The following is a 16,407-nucleotide window of genomic DNA, read 5'->3' as shown; positions in this document are numbered from 1 at the left end:
CAGGAACAGACACTGGGAAAGGACACAGACAACAGAACTAGGTATGCGGCCCCTAGAGGGCGGAAGGAACAGGCTAAGAGCGTGTTCACACGGGCCTGGAATTACAGCCTCCAGGAAAGGCAGCTGGCTAGAGTACAAAGAAAGGACACAGTTTAGACACGGGAACTGATACCGCAAGTCAGGAAACATAGACAGGACCTGGCACATCAGTGACTAGACACCAACTGACAGAACAAGATGCTCAGGCACGGATTCCAGGGAGGAGCTGGGTAAATTACCAGGTGACAGACAGCAATAGGCTGAGGAAGCATCAGGGGTGTGTTTGCAGCAGCTACAAGACACAGGAAGTTCAGCGGGGGTCGCCCTAAGCAGACAGAGCAGAACAAAGCAGACCATATGGAAAGAAGCCAAAGTGATAGTCTGGACTGGAAATCTAGTGCGCTCTCTTGCACAGTGGGAGATGGACCACTATGCAAGGACGCCACCAGGTATGTTACATAGGATATGTTTCTGTACCAAAAGGAGCGGTTTGGCTACACAGTTATAGGGCATACAGTGAGTGCAATGCCTTCCAAAAATTTCGAGGCACTCCAATGCCCCTTGGAAGTGACATGGAGGTCAGAGGGCCTTAACTAAACCATTTTTTCCATTTATAGCAACTTGGTCTCCTGTACACTGTTGGCCTAAGCAGTGAATGGAAGGCTTTCCAAAAATTATGAGGAACTGCAATGCCCCTTGAAACAGACATGGATTACAGTGTACTAAAAACCTTTCACCCATTATTGGGTAGTGGGTCTCCCTTAGTTTTTGACTATGCATTGAAAAGCAAAAGCTGACTAAAATTAGGAGGAAATGCAATGCCCGTTGGAAGAGTCTTGGAGGTTAGAGGTAATTAAAAACAACATTTTAATGCCCCTTGGAAGAGCTGTGAAGTTCAAAGTGGTTTAACAAGATTGTTTTAATGTCCCTTGGAAGAGACGTGGGGGTCATAGTAGCTTAACAAGATGGTTTTAATGCCCCTTGGAAGAGTGGTGGAGGTTGCAGTGGAATAAAAAGACAAAATCAATGCCCCGTGGAAGAGACGTGGAGGTCACAGTAGCTTAACAAGACGGTTTTAATGCCACTTGGAAGAGCTGTGGAGTTAAGATTGGTTTAACAATACTGCTTTAATGCCCCTTGGAAGAGCTGTGGAGTTCAGAGTGGTTTAACAAGAAGTTTTTAATGCCCCTTTGAAGAGACGTGGAGGTCACAGTAGCTTAACAAGACGCTTTTAATGCCCCTTGGAAGAGTGGTGGAGGTCACAGTGGAATAAAAAGACAATATCAATGCCCCTTGGAAAAGACATGGAGGTCAGAGTGGTTTAACAAGACAGTTTTAATGCCCATTGGAATAGCTGTGGAGTTCAGAGTGGTTTAACAAGACGGTTTTATTGCCCGTTGGAAGAGACATGGAGGTCACAGTAGCTTAACAAGACAGTTTTAATACCCCTTGGAAGAGTGGTGGAGGTCGCAGTGGAATGAAAAGACAATATCAATGCCCCTTGGGAGAGAAGTGGAGGTCACAGTAGCTTAACAAGACGGTTTTAATGCCCCTTGGAGAAGCTGTGGAGTTCAGAGTCATTTAACAAGACGGTTTTAATGCCCTTTGGGAGAGACGTGGAGGTCACAGTAGCTTAACAAGACTGTTTTAATCCCCTTTTGAAGAACTGTGGAGTTAAGAGTGGTTTATCAAGACGGTTTTAATGCCACTTGGAAGAGACATGGAGGTCACAATAGCTTAACAAAACAGTTTTAATGCCCCTTGGAAGAGTGGTGGAGGTCGCAGTGGAATAAAAAGACAATATCAATGCCCCTTGGGAGAGACGTGGAGGTCACAGTAGCTTAACAAGACGGTTTTAATGCCCCTTGGAAGAGCTGTGGAGTTCAGAGTGGTTTAACAAGACAGTTTTAATGCCCCTTGGAAGAGACGTGGAGGTCACAGTAGCTTAACAAGACGGTTTTAATGCCCCTTGGAAGAACTGTGGAGTTCATAGTGGTTTAGAAAAGATGGTTTTAATGCCCCTTGGGAGAGATGTGGAGGTCACAGTAGCTTAACAGGATGGTTTTAATGCCCCTTGGAAGAACTGTGGAGTTCATAGTGGTTTAGAAAAGATGATTTTAATGCCCCTTGGAAGAGACGTGGAGGTCACAGTAGCTTAACAAGACGGTTTTAATGCCCCTTGGAAGAGCTGTGGAGTTAAGACTGGTTTAACAAGACGGCTTTAGTGAACCTTGGAAGAGACGTGGAGGTCATAGTAGCTTAACAAGACGGTTTTAATGCCCCTTGGAAGAGTGGTGGAGGTCGCAGTGGAATAAAAAGACAATAACAATGCCCCTTGGAAGAGACGTGGAGGTCACAGTAGCTTAACAAGATGGTTTTAATGTCCCTTGGAAGAGTGGTGGAGTTCAGAGTGGTTTAACAAGACGGTTTTAATGCCCCTTGGAGGAGTGGTGGAGGTCGCAGTGGAATAAAAAGACTATATCAATTCCCCTTGGAAGAGACTTGGAGGTCACAGTAGCTAAACAAGATGGTTTTAATGCCCCTTACAAGAGCCATGCAGTACAGCATATTAAAAACATTATTCCCATTATTGGGGAGTGGGTCTCCCATCGTCTTTGCCTATGCCGTCCAAGCAAAAGCTGCCAAAAATTAGGACGGAGGAACTTGCAATGCCCCTTACAGGAGCCAAGCAGTTCAGCATATTAAAAATATTATTCCCATTATTGGGGAGTGGGTCTCCCATAGTCTTTGCTATGCCTTCCAAGCAAAAGCGGACAAAAATTAGGAAGGAGGAACTTGCAATGCCCCCTTACAAGAGCCATGCAGCACAGCATATTAAAAACATTATTCCCATTATTGGGGAGTGGGTCTCCCATAGTCTTTGCCTATGCCTTCCAAGCAAAAGCTGCCAAAAATTAGGACGGAGGAACTTGCAATGCTGGCAAACAAGAGCCATGTAGTCCAGCATATTAAAAACATCATTCCCATTATTGGGGAGTGGGTCTCCCATAGTCTTTGCCTATGCCTTCCAAGCAAAAGCTGCCAAAAATTAGGATGGAGGAACTTGCAATGCCACTTACAAGAGCCATGCAGTCCAGCATATTAAAAACATTATTCCCATTATTGGGGAGTGGGTCTCCCTTAGTCTTTGCCTATGCCTTCCAAGCAAAAGCTGCCAAAAATTAGGACGGAGGAACTTGCAATGCTGGCAAACAAGAGCCATGCAGTCCAGCATATTAAAAACATCATTCCCATTATTGGGGAGTGGGTCTCCCATAGTCTTTGCCTATGCCTTCCAAGCAAAAGCTGCCAGAAATTAGGACGGAGGAACTTGCAATGCTGGCAAACAAGAGCCATGCAGTCCAGCATATTAAAAACATTATTCCCATTATTGTGGAGTGTGTCTCCCATAGTCTTTGCTATGCCTTCCAAGCAAAAGCTGACAAAAATTAGGAAGGAGGAACTTGCAATGCCCCCTTACAAGAGCCATGCAGTACAGCATATTAAAAACATTATTCCCATTATTGGGGCGTGTGTCTCCCATAGTCTTTGCCTATGCCTTCCAAGCAAAAGCGGACAAAAATTAGGATGGAGGAACTTGCAATGCCACTTACAAGAGCCATGCAGTCCAGCATATTAAAAACATTATTCCCATTATTGGGGAGTGGGTCTCCCATAGTCTTTGCCTATGCCTTCCAAGCAAAAGCTGCCAAAAATTAGGACGGAGGAACTTGCAATGCTGGCAAACAAGAGCCATGTAGTCCAGCATATTAAAAACATCATTCCAATTATCGGGGAGTGGGTCTCCCATAGTCTTTGCCTATGCCTTCCAAGCAAAAGCTGCCAAAAATTAGGATGGAGGAACTTGCAATGCCACTTACAAGAGCCATGCAGTCCAGCATATTAAAAACATTATTCCCATTATTGGGGAGTGGGTCTCCCATAGTCTTTGCCTATGCCTTCCAAGCAAAAGCTGCCAAAAATTAGGACGGAGGAACTTGCAATGCTGGCAAACAAGAGCCATGCAGTCCAGCATATTAAAAACATCATTCCCATTATTGGGGAGTGGGTCTCCCATAGTCTTTGCCTATGCCTTCCAAGCAAAAGCTGCCAAAAATTAGGACGGAGGAACTTGCAATGCTGGCAAACAAGAGCCATGCAGTGCAGCATATTAAAAACATTATTCCCATTATTAAGGAGTGTGTCTCCCATAGTCTTTGCTATTCCTTCCAAGCAAAAGCTGACAAAAATTAGGAAGGAGGAACTTGCAATGCCCCCTTACAAGAGCCATGCAGTACAGCATATTAAAAACATTATTCCCATTATTGGAATGTGTGTCTCCCATAGTCTTTGCCTATGCCTTCCAAGCAAAAGCTGCCAAAAATTAGCATGGAGGAACTTACAATGCTGGCAACACGGAAAACGCTCACCCTCGTGGTATAGTGGTGGTAGAGGCTGAGGATAAGGAGAAGAGCAAAAAACAGCCGAAATGAGGAAGCGTATACCCATGTGTGGGTGTGAAGCGGTGCATGGGAATACACCTCCCGAAATAACACAGTGGATTTGACTTTATATTACTCTGCTGTCATTTGGTGGTGATAAGAAGTCTGGCCCAATTCAGCCCTTGTTCATTTTGACAAGGGTCAGCTTGTCAGCATTGTCAGTTGACAGACGAGTGCCCTTATCAGTTATAATTCCCCCAGCGGCACTAAAAACACTCTCCGATAACACGCTAGGGGCAGGGCAGGCCAGGACCTCCAAGGCATACAGAGCGAGTACATTCCAAGTGTCCAGCTTGGATACCTAATAATTAAAAACCACAGAGGAATCACGGAGGACTCTGGTACAGTCGGCAAGGTACTCCCTCTTCATCTTTTGAAACTTTCCACTCCTTGTGAGAGTACCCCGCGCCTCAGGGCCTGTAAGCTAGGCGGGTCTCAGAAAACAGTCCCAGAATGTTGACAGTGTTCCCCTGCCTCTGCTGGATTGGAGTTGCGTCTCTCTCACCTGCACGCCTTGGTTGGGCAATGAACTGTGACCTCTGCCGCTCACGTCTTCAGATGGGAATTTTTTTAACAGTTCTGCGGCAAGGGCCTTCTGGTACTGCCGCATTTTTGTACACCTCTCCACCTTAGGAATAAGTGAGTGAAAGTTCTCCTTGTAGCGGGGGTCTAAAAGTGTCTCTAACCAGTAATAACTGTCACCCAACATTTTGACAACGTGAGGGTCACGGTTAAGGCAGCGTAACATAAAGTCAGCCAAGCGTGCCAGACTGGTAACTGGCAAGACTTCCGTGTCCTTGCAGGACGAGCAAAAAAGCTTGTAAAAGAACTTCAACATGACGTTTCAAGATGGAGCGAGACTGCCATCTACTGGCCAGAGACAGTAAAGCGGAACCAAAATATACAAAGGAAGTTGCAGGGAGGGCAGATTCAGAGGCTGGACCCGATCTGATGACTTCCAGGAAGGAGTTCAGAGAGATAAGAGGCCAGCGCGCCAAACCTGAGGGGTCTTTGGCGCCAAGCAGCAGAGAGGAGCAGACGTACTCCCTGTGTCCTGAGAAACCCCGCGTGACAGGCCAAATCCAGAGGCCTGAGAGGTGCTCCAGCCGGGCACCGGTAAAAGAGCTCCAGATCCCTCACAGTTGTGACTCGAATGCTGTGCCTGCTGAGGATACTAGGAACCTGATCGCGGTGCTGAGTGAGTTCGCGGAACCCGACGTCGGCTGCCATCAGACGAGGCCTGGACCCCCCTATCCAAGGCTCGAGGGACTGCCCCCAACAGCCAAGCAGAGAAGAGCTGCATACGTGAGCAGGGCCGTCACTTCCACTGCTCACCCACGGTACCGGGGACAATTGGGTTTAAGTACTCAGGTTGGGAGGGGGACGGTTGGGGCTAAAGTAGCACAACGTGATTTAATTGATTTCATCCGGAATCCGGATAGAGACTCACGGCCTAGCGGGAATAACCGGTGACCCCCGCTAGGGCCAAATTCACGGTTAAAGAACTTGTGTGGTGCTTCTCATGCTTGAGGGCATCACCTTACTTTAAGAGACTGCGCCTTATTTTAAGAGACTGCGCCTTACTTTGAGAAATTTCGTATTTTTCTGATATTTCAAACCACTGTTCATTACCCATTGTTGCTAATCCCTTGTTTCAGTATACCTGTTGTATAAAACTGTTTACAAACATCTCTGACTGTTCTCGCCTTGTGTCTCTGTGCGTTGCATTATGGTACCTGCATTACATTTGGCGTAGTCGGCAGGATGCAACATTCAGACGCAGAGATGACGGATCAGTCTGTGGCTGGGTCCGGCCGGAGCCATATACCCCTGGGGGCTATGCTCAGCCATCTTCCCAAGTTTACAGGGGATGGCATGTCACTTTGGGACTGGGCAGAAAGACTGAGAAGTATGCTACGTATGTATCCCCTTGACCCTCTAGCCCAGGCGGAGCTGGCCCTCCTAACCCTTGATGGAGAGGCCCGACAGACTGTGATGTACCGCCCACCTGGGGACCGTGACACCGTGGATAAAGTGATAAAAATTCTAGAGGACATGCACGGTGACACTACAGATTTGGGACACTTGCGCTTACGGTTGTTTCAGCCGGTCCAAGGGGAAAATGAGACAGTAAATCAGTATGTTAATGCATTACAGGAAGTGACGGCCCATATTACTAAGAAAACTCGAGATGGGAACCGAGGACTGGGACCATTGGATGAGGTGTTGCGTGACCAACTGATTGCTGGCTTGAAAGACCCTTCCCTGAGGCAGATCCTGAAGGAGCGGCTGCGATTGAGCCCTGATATGGGCTTCCTGGAGGTAGGGGCTGAAACTAGAGTCCTGGAGAGAGAAGTTCCTGTTCTCAAAGCCACAGTTAGAAGTCATGAGGCAATTACTCCTGGATTCACCAACCAAGAGCCTGATTGGGTACGGGAAATACGTCAGGAAATTCGAGACATTCGGGGTGAGCTGAATTCTATTAGGAAGACTCCTACTGCCCCCTTGCCGACGGACCGTACTGCTCAACGCGGACGGAGACCAGAACGAGAAAGACGTGTACCCGACCTATCGGCAGAACGAGGACCGGAGTGCTGGACCTGCGGAGGTAGGGGGCATATCTCCAAAGACTGTCCCAACCGAGAAAGGATGAGGAGGGGACAGCCGTAAAACTAAAATGCCCCACGGTTGTGGAGCATACCGTGGGGTCTCGAGCTTCAGAGAGTAGAAGAGGGAGCTCTGAAGACATTATCTCAGAGAGGCCCATTATCTGGGCTGAATTCAATGGGCATGTGGAAAGGACCTCGGTCGAAAAGGGATTGTACTGACCACCGGGCCCGGAGGCGATGGGCCCATTGTAACCCTGGGCATGAATGTGCTGAAAGAAGTCGGACAGTTCCTGGCTGAGGGCTGTAGCAAAAACAACTGGACCCGCGCCACTCGAGACCCAGCTAACAAGAGAGTGTTCCAGCACCTCGTGCGGGTCAGTCAGATTCAAAAGTTGCCCACTACCTCCCAGTACCTTGGTAAGGTATCGATACCGCCCGAAGCCACAATGACACTGCCGGTGGGACAGACTGTACTCACTTTGCCGGTGCTGGCACATGTGTCCTTAGAGGGCGTGGACATTCAAGTTGAACGAATGGAGGGAGAGGAAGTGCCCTCTGGACTCCTGATTGCTCGAACTCTGGCCACCATGCGGCACGGTCGAGTACCCGTGCGCTGCATCAATTTAAGTGCCACCAGTTTACAGTTGTTGCCCCGACAAGAGGTTGCGCGAGTGTGCGTAATGCCGGAGGCCCTTACTAGAGCTGACGCTATAGGGCTGGCACCTGTGGAAGGAAAACCATGGACCCTAGAGGTGTCCCTCAATAGCAAGGAACATGGAAGAGAACCGTTGGCTGGACGCCACCTCCTGGAAGAAATGGAAGCTAACCTGACTGAGTTTTCTGCTGGACAAGTAAGGCAGATCGAACAACTTCTACAGCGATATCAGGGAGTGTTTGCACAGCATGAAGATGATTTCGTGTGCACTCGGGACATTCAGCACGAAATACCCACCGGAAATACTGCTCCCATCCGAGAGAGATATCGGCAGATTTCGCCTCAAATGTACCAGGAGGTGAAAGAGCTGTTGGCCCACATGTTGCGGAACGGTGTGATCCGTGAAAGCCAGAGCCCCTGGGCGGCTCCGATCGTGCTGGTCCGAAAGAAGGACGGTACCCTGAGATTCTGCGTAGACTATCGGAAGCTGAATGCTTGTACAGTGCGGGACTCCTATCCACTCCCCCGAATCGAAGAGTCTCTATCTGCACTAGGGAGCGCCAAATTCTTCTCCTCCCTCAACCTGGCCAGTGGCTATTGGCAGGTCCCAGTAGCTGAGAAGGATCGTCCGAAGACAGCTTTTGTTCTCCCTATGGGCCTGTTTGAGTTCAATCGAATGCCGTTCGGACTAACAAATGCGCCAGGAACCTTCCAACGGCTGATGGAGAGATGCTTGGGGGACCTCAACTTTGGAGCCACTTTAATATATCTGGACGATATAATTATCTATTCCGCAACGTTTGAGGATCATCTCCACCGATTGGAACAAGTGTTAGAACGGCTACAAAGGCATGGCCTGAAAATTAAGCCTCGTAAGTGTCGTCTCTTCAAACGAGAAATTGAATATCTGGGGCACACTGTGTCCAGTGCAGGGGTGCACCCCACTGCGGAGAAAGTAGCTGCCGTGCAGAAGTGGCCCACGCCCGCCAATCTAAGGGAACTAAGGGCATTCCTGGGGCTCGCTGGATACTACCGCAGATTCATTAAAGACTTCGCTAAGATTGCGAACCCGCTCAATTAATTGCTGAGAGGAACAGCCGGGGGAGCCAAGCGGCAGCCCATTCAGTGGGGCCCACGACAAGAAGAGGCATTCCGAGCATTGAAAATGGCGCTAACAGATGCCCCAATTCTGGCCTACGCTGACTTTTCGCAGCCGTTCATGTTGTACACTGATGGAAGCTTGCATGGGCTGGGAGCAGTGCTGGCTCAAGTACAAGGAGGGAAAGAGCGAGTGATCGCGTATGCCAGCAGGTCACTTCGAGATACGGAGAAGAATCCGGACATCTACAGTTCGTTTAAGCTGGAGCTACTGGCACTGGTGTGGGCCATGACCGAGAAGTTTGCTGAGTACCTGTCAGGGTCAGAAGTGCAAGTGCAGACAGATAACAACCCTTTGGGCCACTTGGAGAACGCCAAACTGGGCGCATTAGAACAGCGGTGGGTCGCAAGGATGTCCAAATTCCAGTATAAAATCGCCTATCGGTCCAAGGCCCTGAACACACATGCAGACGCCCTGTCCCGGGTCACTCAGTCGGGGCCGCAGAAGGACAGAGATGAGGAGCTCAAAGGTGACGAGATCCCGGATTTCAGCCAGTTCGCCGCTGCTGTGCTCGACGCCCAAGAGACCAGAGGGGAGCCGAGGCCCACTCAGATTCTGGGCCGTTCAAGAGACGAATGGATACATCTGCAGCAATCCGACCCGGAGCTAGCAAAGTTGAGAAAATGGGTCGCCCTTAATCAGATACCCGACCAGGAAACCAGAGCCGCTTCACTTCCAACTACCCTACAAATCCTAGGCCAGTGGGAGAGGCTCCTCCTGAAGGATGGCTTGCTATGCCGAAGAATCCAGCTGTCTCGAGAGTTTGATGTTACCTGGCAAGTGGTAGTTCCAGGAGCGCTAGTAACACAGCTAGCCCAAGAAGCTCATAGAAGAGGTGCTCACTTCGGAGTAGAAAAGACCTTCCGGTGGTTGCAACGGCTGGTGTATTGGCCTCAACTGCGACAAGAAGTCGAGGGGGTCTGCCGAACATGTCGCCAGTGTGAGTTGAACAAGCCCCCGGAGCAAAGAGCTCCCATTCAGACCATCCAAACTTCTGCCCCCTTGGAAGTCTTGATGATTGACTACTTGATGGTAGGAACTTCATACAACGGTTATGGACACTGTTTAGTCATGACTGATCACTTCACCAAGTTTGCAGTAGTGACGCCCACTAAAGATCAGACGGCAGAAGCCGCAGCCAAGGCCATCTGTCAAGATTTCATCCGGATTTATGGGTGCCCGAAGCGAATACATTCTGACCAGGGGGCCTGCTTCCAAGGACGAGTGATGGATGAGCTATACCGCATCTATGGGATCGACCGTTCCCGGACAACGCCCTACCACCCGCAAGGGAACGGTGAATGCGAGTGCTTTAACCGAACCCTGTTGCAAATGTTGCGAACACTGGAAGCGGACAAAAAGATGAAGTGGCCCGAATTCGTGTCCGAGCTGGTGTGGGTGTATAATATTCGAGTTCATGCAACCACCGGCTACACCCCCTACTTGTTGCTGTTTGGAAGAAGTGGCCGAGAAATCACCGAACTGGAGCTAGACTCAGAAGACCCCGGTCCGGGCAGTAGCCCAAGTACCTGGATTCGAGAACACCAGCGTCGACTCCATACCGTGAGAAGACTGGTTGCTCAGAAGTTTCAGGACGTAGAGCATGCAGTTCGGCCCCTGACCACAGGTGGATCGCTTCAGCCAGGAGACCGAGTGCTGGTGAGGGCTAAACGATTTGGGAGTAAGCTGGACCATCGTTGGGAGGCAATACCATATCGGGTGGTGAAGAAGGTTCACCCAGACAACCCCATCTACGAGGTTAGTCCCGAAGGGGATGACGCCGCGACATCCAGGGTGTTGCACCGTAATATGTTGCGACCTTGCTCCTCTGAAGCAGAAGTCTGTAACAGGGCTGGGCCCTCAGACGTGTTGGCTGAAGTGTCACATACAGGAACCTTGGGGGATGAAGAAGGATGGGCCACAATGCAGTTGGGCCCATCAGAACCGTTGGTACCACTCCCGAGTGGAAGTCAGAATGAGTCAGGAAATGATTTGCAATCCCCAGTAGTTGATTCGTCGGATCTCCCGGAGTCTCCTCCGCAAGGAGAGCCCCGCAGAACTGAGCGGGCTAATGCCGGAATTCCTCCTAACCGGTATGCTCAGGAAGAGTTTATCTGGTCTCAAATCCAACAGAAAACGCAGGAGTGTGCCCAACTCCTGTCTGAGCTTGCACTGCCTGGAAGGAGACATCAATTCTGCGAGGAGTCCACTCGCCCGAGGACTGGCGAGCAAAAAGGAGGGAGGAATGTAGAACGAGCAAAAAAGCTTGTAAAAGAACTTCAACATGACGTTTCAAGGATGGAGCGAGACTGCCATCTACTGGCCAGAGACAGTAAAGCGGAACCAAAATATACAAAGGAAGTTGCAGGGAGGGCAAATTCAGAGGCTGGACCTGATCAGGTGACTTCCAGGAAGGAGTTCAGAGAGATAAGAGGCCAGCGCGCCAAACCTGAGGGGTCTTTGGCGCCAAGCAGCAGAGAGGAGCAGACGTGCTCCCTGTGTCCTGAGAAACCCCGCGTGACAGGCCAAGTCCAGAGGCCTGAGAGGTGCTCCAGCCGGGCACCGGTAAAAGAGCTCCGGATCCCTCACAGTTGTGACTCGAGTGCTGTGCCTGCTGGGGATACTAGGAACCTGATCGCGGTGCTGAGTGAGTTCGCGGAACCCGACGTCGGCCGCCGACAGACGAGGCCTGGACCCCCCTATCCAAGGCTCGAGAGACTGCCCCCAACAGCCAAGCAGAGAGGAGCTGCATACGTAAGCAGGGCCGTCACTTCCACTGCTCACCCACCGTACCGGGGACAATTGGGTTTAAGTACTCAGGTTGGGAGGGGGACGGTTGGGGCTAAAGTAGCACAACGTGATTTAATTGAATTCATCCGGAAAGAGACTCACGGCCTAGCGGGAATAACCGGTGACCCCCGCTAGGGCCAAATTCACGGTTAAAGAACTTGTGTGGTGCTTCTCATGCTTGAGGGCATCACCTTACTTTAAGAGACTGCGCCTTATTTTAAGAGACTGCGCCTTACTTTGAGAAATTTCGTATTTTTCTGATATTTCAAACAACTGTTCATTACCCATTGTTGCTAATCCCTTGTTTCAGTATACCTGTTGTATAAAACTGTTTACAAACATCTCTGACTGTTCTCGCCTTGTGTCTCTGTGCGTTGCATTCCGGTACCTGCATTACATCCTCACCAAGATGACGACTGACCATGCTCTCTTCCTCCCCCCTGTCCTCAGGCCACCCACTTTGAACCGACGGTATGACAATTATACAGGTACTACCATCTTAAGCGCATGATACCAGCTCCTGCTCTTCCTCCTCCTCCTCTCCCTCATTGTCCGCCAATGCACGTTGGGATAAGATGAGGCTGGGCTGTGTGTAATCGCCTGCTACAGCTTCTTGATCCATCTCATCATACTCTGGCTGAAATGCCTCCTCTTTAATTCTCTGCAGATAGAGTTGCAAAAGACAGACAAGTGGGATGCTTACGCTAATGATGGCGTCATCGCCACTCACCATCTTGGTGGACTCCTCAAAGTTTGTCAGGATGGTACATATGTCAGACATCCAGGTCCACTCCTGAGGTCTTATGTGTGGAGTCTGACCAGAATATCAACGGCCTTGTTGCAACATGTGTAGGATAGAGTTCCAACATGTGGGGAAATCACACACCAGTTGGTGTGCCGTAAGCTGCAAACGCTGCTGCAACACAGCAAGGGCGGCGGAAGCTGTAGCCGACTTCCGAAAATGAGCTGACAGGCGGCGTACTTTGACGAGCGGATCTGGCAACTCGGGGTACGATTTAAGAAATTGCTGAAACACGAGGTTAAGCACATGAGCCAGGCATGGTACTGTGTGATCTCACCTCCCTTCAGAGCCGCCACCAGGTTACGGTCATTGTCACGCACGACCACTCCTGGATGTAGGTTCAGCTGTCTCAGCCACAGATCTGCCTGCTCTTTCACAGCTGTCCACAACTCACAAACAGTGTGAGGTTTATCACCTAAGCTTATGAGTTTCAGCACAGCATGTTGCCATATGGCGGAGGCAGTACTGCAGTGCTTCCAGCTTGTAACTGATGTGGTGATATCTGAGATGGAGGCTGAACATGAGGAGGAGGAGGAGGATGATGTGCTTGAGCTGTACACTGTGGGGGCAACTCTGACTGACATAGGGCCCGCAATCCTCGGTGTGGGGAGGATGTGTACCGTCCCAAGGTCCGACTGGGTCCCGCCTTCCACTATGTTTACCCAGTGTGCCGTCAGGGAGATGTACCATCCCTGGCCACAAGCACGTGTCCACGTGTCCGCTGTCAGGTGGGCTCTCCCAGTAACTGTGTTGTTGAGGGCACGGCAGATGTTTTGGGACACGTGCTTGTATAGTGCGGGGATGGCACACTGGGAAAAATAGTGTCGGCTGGGGACCAAGTACCGAGGGACGGCCACCGCCATAAGGTTGGGGAAGGATTCCGTCTCCACCAGCCTAAAATGCAGCATTTCCAACGCAAGCAGTCATGAAATGTGCAAATTTAGGACTGTAGCCTGTGGGGCGTTGGCTGCGAATATGTACTTTCGTTCAAAAGTCTGGGATATGGACAATTGAACGCTGCAGTGGGACGTGGACGTTGATGCTGTTTCTTGAGAAACTGCCATAACAAGTGAAGACTGTGGTGGCATCTTTGCATGCAGTATGGAGCGGGGATTGCCTTGAACGCACAACAGGGGGTTCTCTTACATGCACAACAGCAGAAGAAGCAGTGGTGACACCCGCTGAAACTGGTCGTGGACCCTGGGGTTCGCCCCACAAAGTTGGGTGCTTTGCTGCCATGTGCCTAATCATGCTGGTGGTGGTCAGGCTGGTAGTTTTGTCACCCCTGCTGATGCTGGCATGGCAGGTAGTACAAATGGCCTTTTTGGGGTAATCAGAAGAGTATTTAAAAAAATTCCAGACTCTGGAAGACCTACCGGTTGTACTGGCAACGTCCCTCGTGTTGGTGTTACGGGGAATGGTTGCCCGCCTTCTGTCTGCGGCCACCACACTACATCTTCCTGCCTCCCCCTGTGTGCTGCAGGCCTCGCTCTGCGTGTCCTCCTGCCACGTTGGGTCAGTTACTAGATCATCCACTACCTCCTCCTCTTCCACTTCCGCACCACGATCTTCCTCCTCACTTCGTGGCAATTGTGTCTCGTCATGGTCCACCTCTTGTGACAATTTGCCAGCGTCGCCTTCCTGTGGCCGTGGCTGTTCAAATATTTGGGCATCGCTACATGGGATCTCCTCTTCTACCACTTCAAGCGGAGCAGGCGAGGGGCACAAATATGGAAATGGACCAGTGAACAGCACTTCAGAGTGTCCAACTTTGGGATCATTTGCTTTCTGACGACACTCAGGATGGTGGGAGGAAGGAGCCTCAGGGTGAGGAGGAGTACGCGGTTGAGACTCTCGGCTACTAAAACTTGACCATGTGGAAGACAGACCGGAGGTGGTGGTGCCCAGGTGACAGGAAGTATTATCTGCTATCCAATTAATAACCTGTTCACACTGATCAGTTCGCAAAACTGATGTTGTCGTGTGCTTCCCTAGTAATTCGGTCAAGAAGTGGGATCGAGAAGATGTGGCTGTTGGTTGTGGCACATTTTCACCTTGGCTACGGCCCTGTCCTCTGCACGCACCATCACCAGAACATGCAGTTCCCCGTCCCTTACAACACGCCTTGCCCATTGTAAATGAAGTAAAATAGCTTACACTCGCACTATCAATGGAAAAAGGGTAATAAAAAGGAGATTAGAACCGTGGAAGAAGAAAACCACAGTTCTCGTTCGCTGGCCTACACCAGAATCTTTAAAAAGATATATTTGTGTCTAAACAGTCAGCGAGACACTCAAACTGTTTTTTTTATGTAGAAAATGCCAAAAAGTGGATCATACAGAGATTTGAACCATGGAACTACAAAACCACAGTTCTAATTTCCTGGCGTATACCAGACTTTTTTAAATAGATATATTTGTGTCTGAACAGTCAGCGAGACAGTCAAACTGTTTTTTTTATGTAAAAAAGGCCAAAAAGTGGATAATACAGAGATTTGAACCGTGGAACTGCAAAACCACAGTTCTAATTTCCTGGCGTAACCAGACTTTTTTAAATAGATATGTTTGTGTATGAAGTCAGCGAGACACTCAAACTGTTTTTTTTTATGTAAAAAATGCCAAAAAAGTGGATAAACAGATCTATTTGTGTCTGAACACTCACAGACACACTCAATTTTTTTTGAGGGGGGGGGGAATACCAAAAGGTTAATAAGACGGGTATTTGTACAGTCTGACTGAGAAAAAAAAAAAAGAGTATTTAGATGAAAAAAAAGTATTTTTCCTGGCCCCTGAAACCTGGATCTAAGTCTAGCAATTTGACCAGCAGCAGCACACAGGACTGTATTGCAGTGTTTGTTGGTATAACCACTGTGTCTCCTATACAGCCTGCCTGCCTGCCTGATATCTTGGATGGATATTAGTCCTGAGAAGGACTGTTTGTTTGATTTGTCAGGCGTTAGAGACCCTACTCTACCTATTTCGCACTATATATCTCTCCCTAACTCAGCAGCACTGTCCCTACACTGTCTGATCCGGAGCGACTGTGTCCAAGATGGCGGCGCCCGGTTTTAAATACTCGAGGTGACGCAGTGCGGCCAGCCAATCACTGTAATGCCCACAAACAACATGGCTGCGGCATTACAGTGACTGACAAGCAATCCCTGCATGTTCATTGGCTCTGTAAAGAGCGCCAAACATGCAGGGCGGAGACCCGAGTAACCCGAAAATGCTCGGTGCTCGCCGAACATCCCGAGTAGTGAGATGCTCGGGCAGGTACGGAGCAGTGTCGAGCATGCTCGCTCAACACTACTCAACACCACCAGATGATAGCATCTAATATATACTTACTGTGAGGAGCTGCCCACTTGCTAAAGACTATGATACTTTTCCAGCAACGGACCACCATTTTTGTCAATATTATTATTGTGTTTTATTAGTGATTTACTTGTTATGTTTATATAGTTTTGCTAACTTGTCAGTATGTGCACTAGATTCACTTGTAAAATGTCCAGCATTCCATTAATCTGTATCTCAGGAGTATCTAACCATTGGTCCAACAGGCAATAATCTCATTATGTGTGTGTAGATTGTAGACACAGTGGAGCTGTCACCACAGGGGGTCTTACATGCAGTCTGGGATGAAGGCTTCTAGAATATTCTTCATTCTTTTAGCTAACAGTGAATGTTTAAGGGTTTAAGGGGAGAGCGTGATTACTACTGACCTGGGAGACGACTGATCCCAGTATAAGAAAGGAGAGGGATGTTTTAGAAAAAGTTGTGTGGAAGGTTTGAAGGTAGAGGATGGAGACTATCAGAGATGTTACTCTACCATTTGCAGTGCATTACTAGAGA

Source organism: Phyllobates terribilis, unplaced genomic scaffold (genome assembly GCF_046119375.1).
Source record: "Phyllobates terribilis strain yellow unplaced genomic scaffold, ASM4611937v1 Scaffold_3__8_contigs__length_932513732, whole genome shotgun sequence".
Lineage (NCBI taxonomy): Eukaryota > Metazoa > Chordata > Amphibia > Anura > Dendrobatidae > Phyllobates > Phyllobates terribilis.
This window is presented reverse-complemented; position numbering follows the sequence as displayed.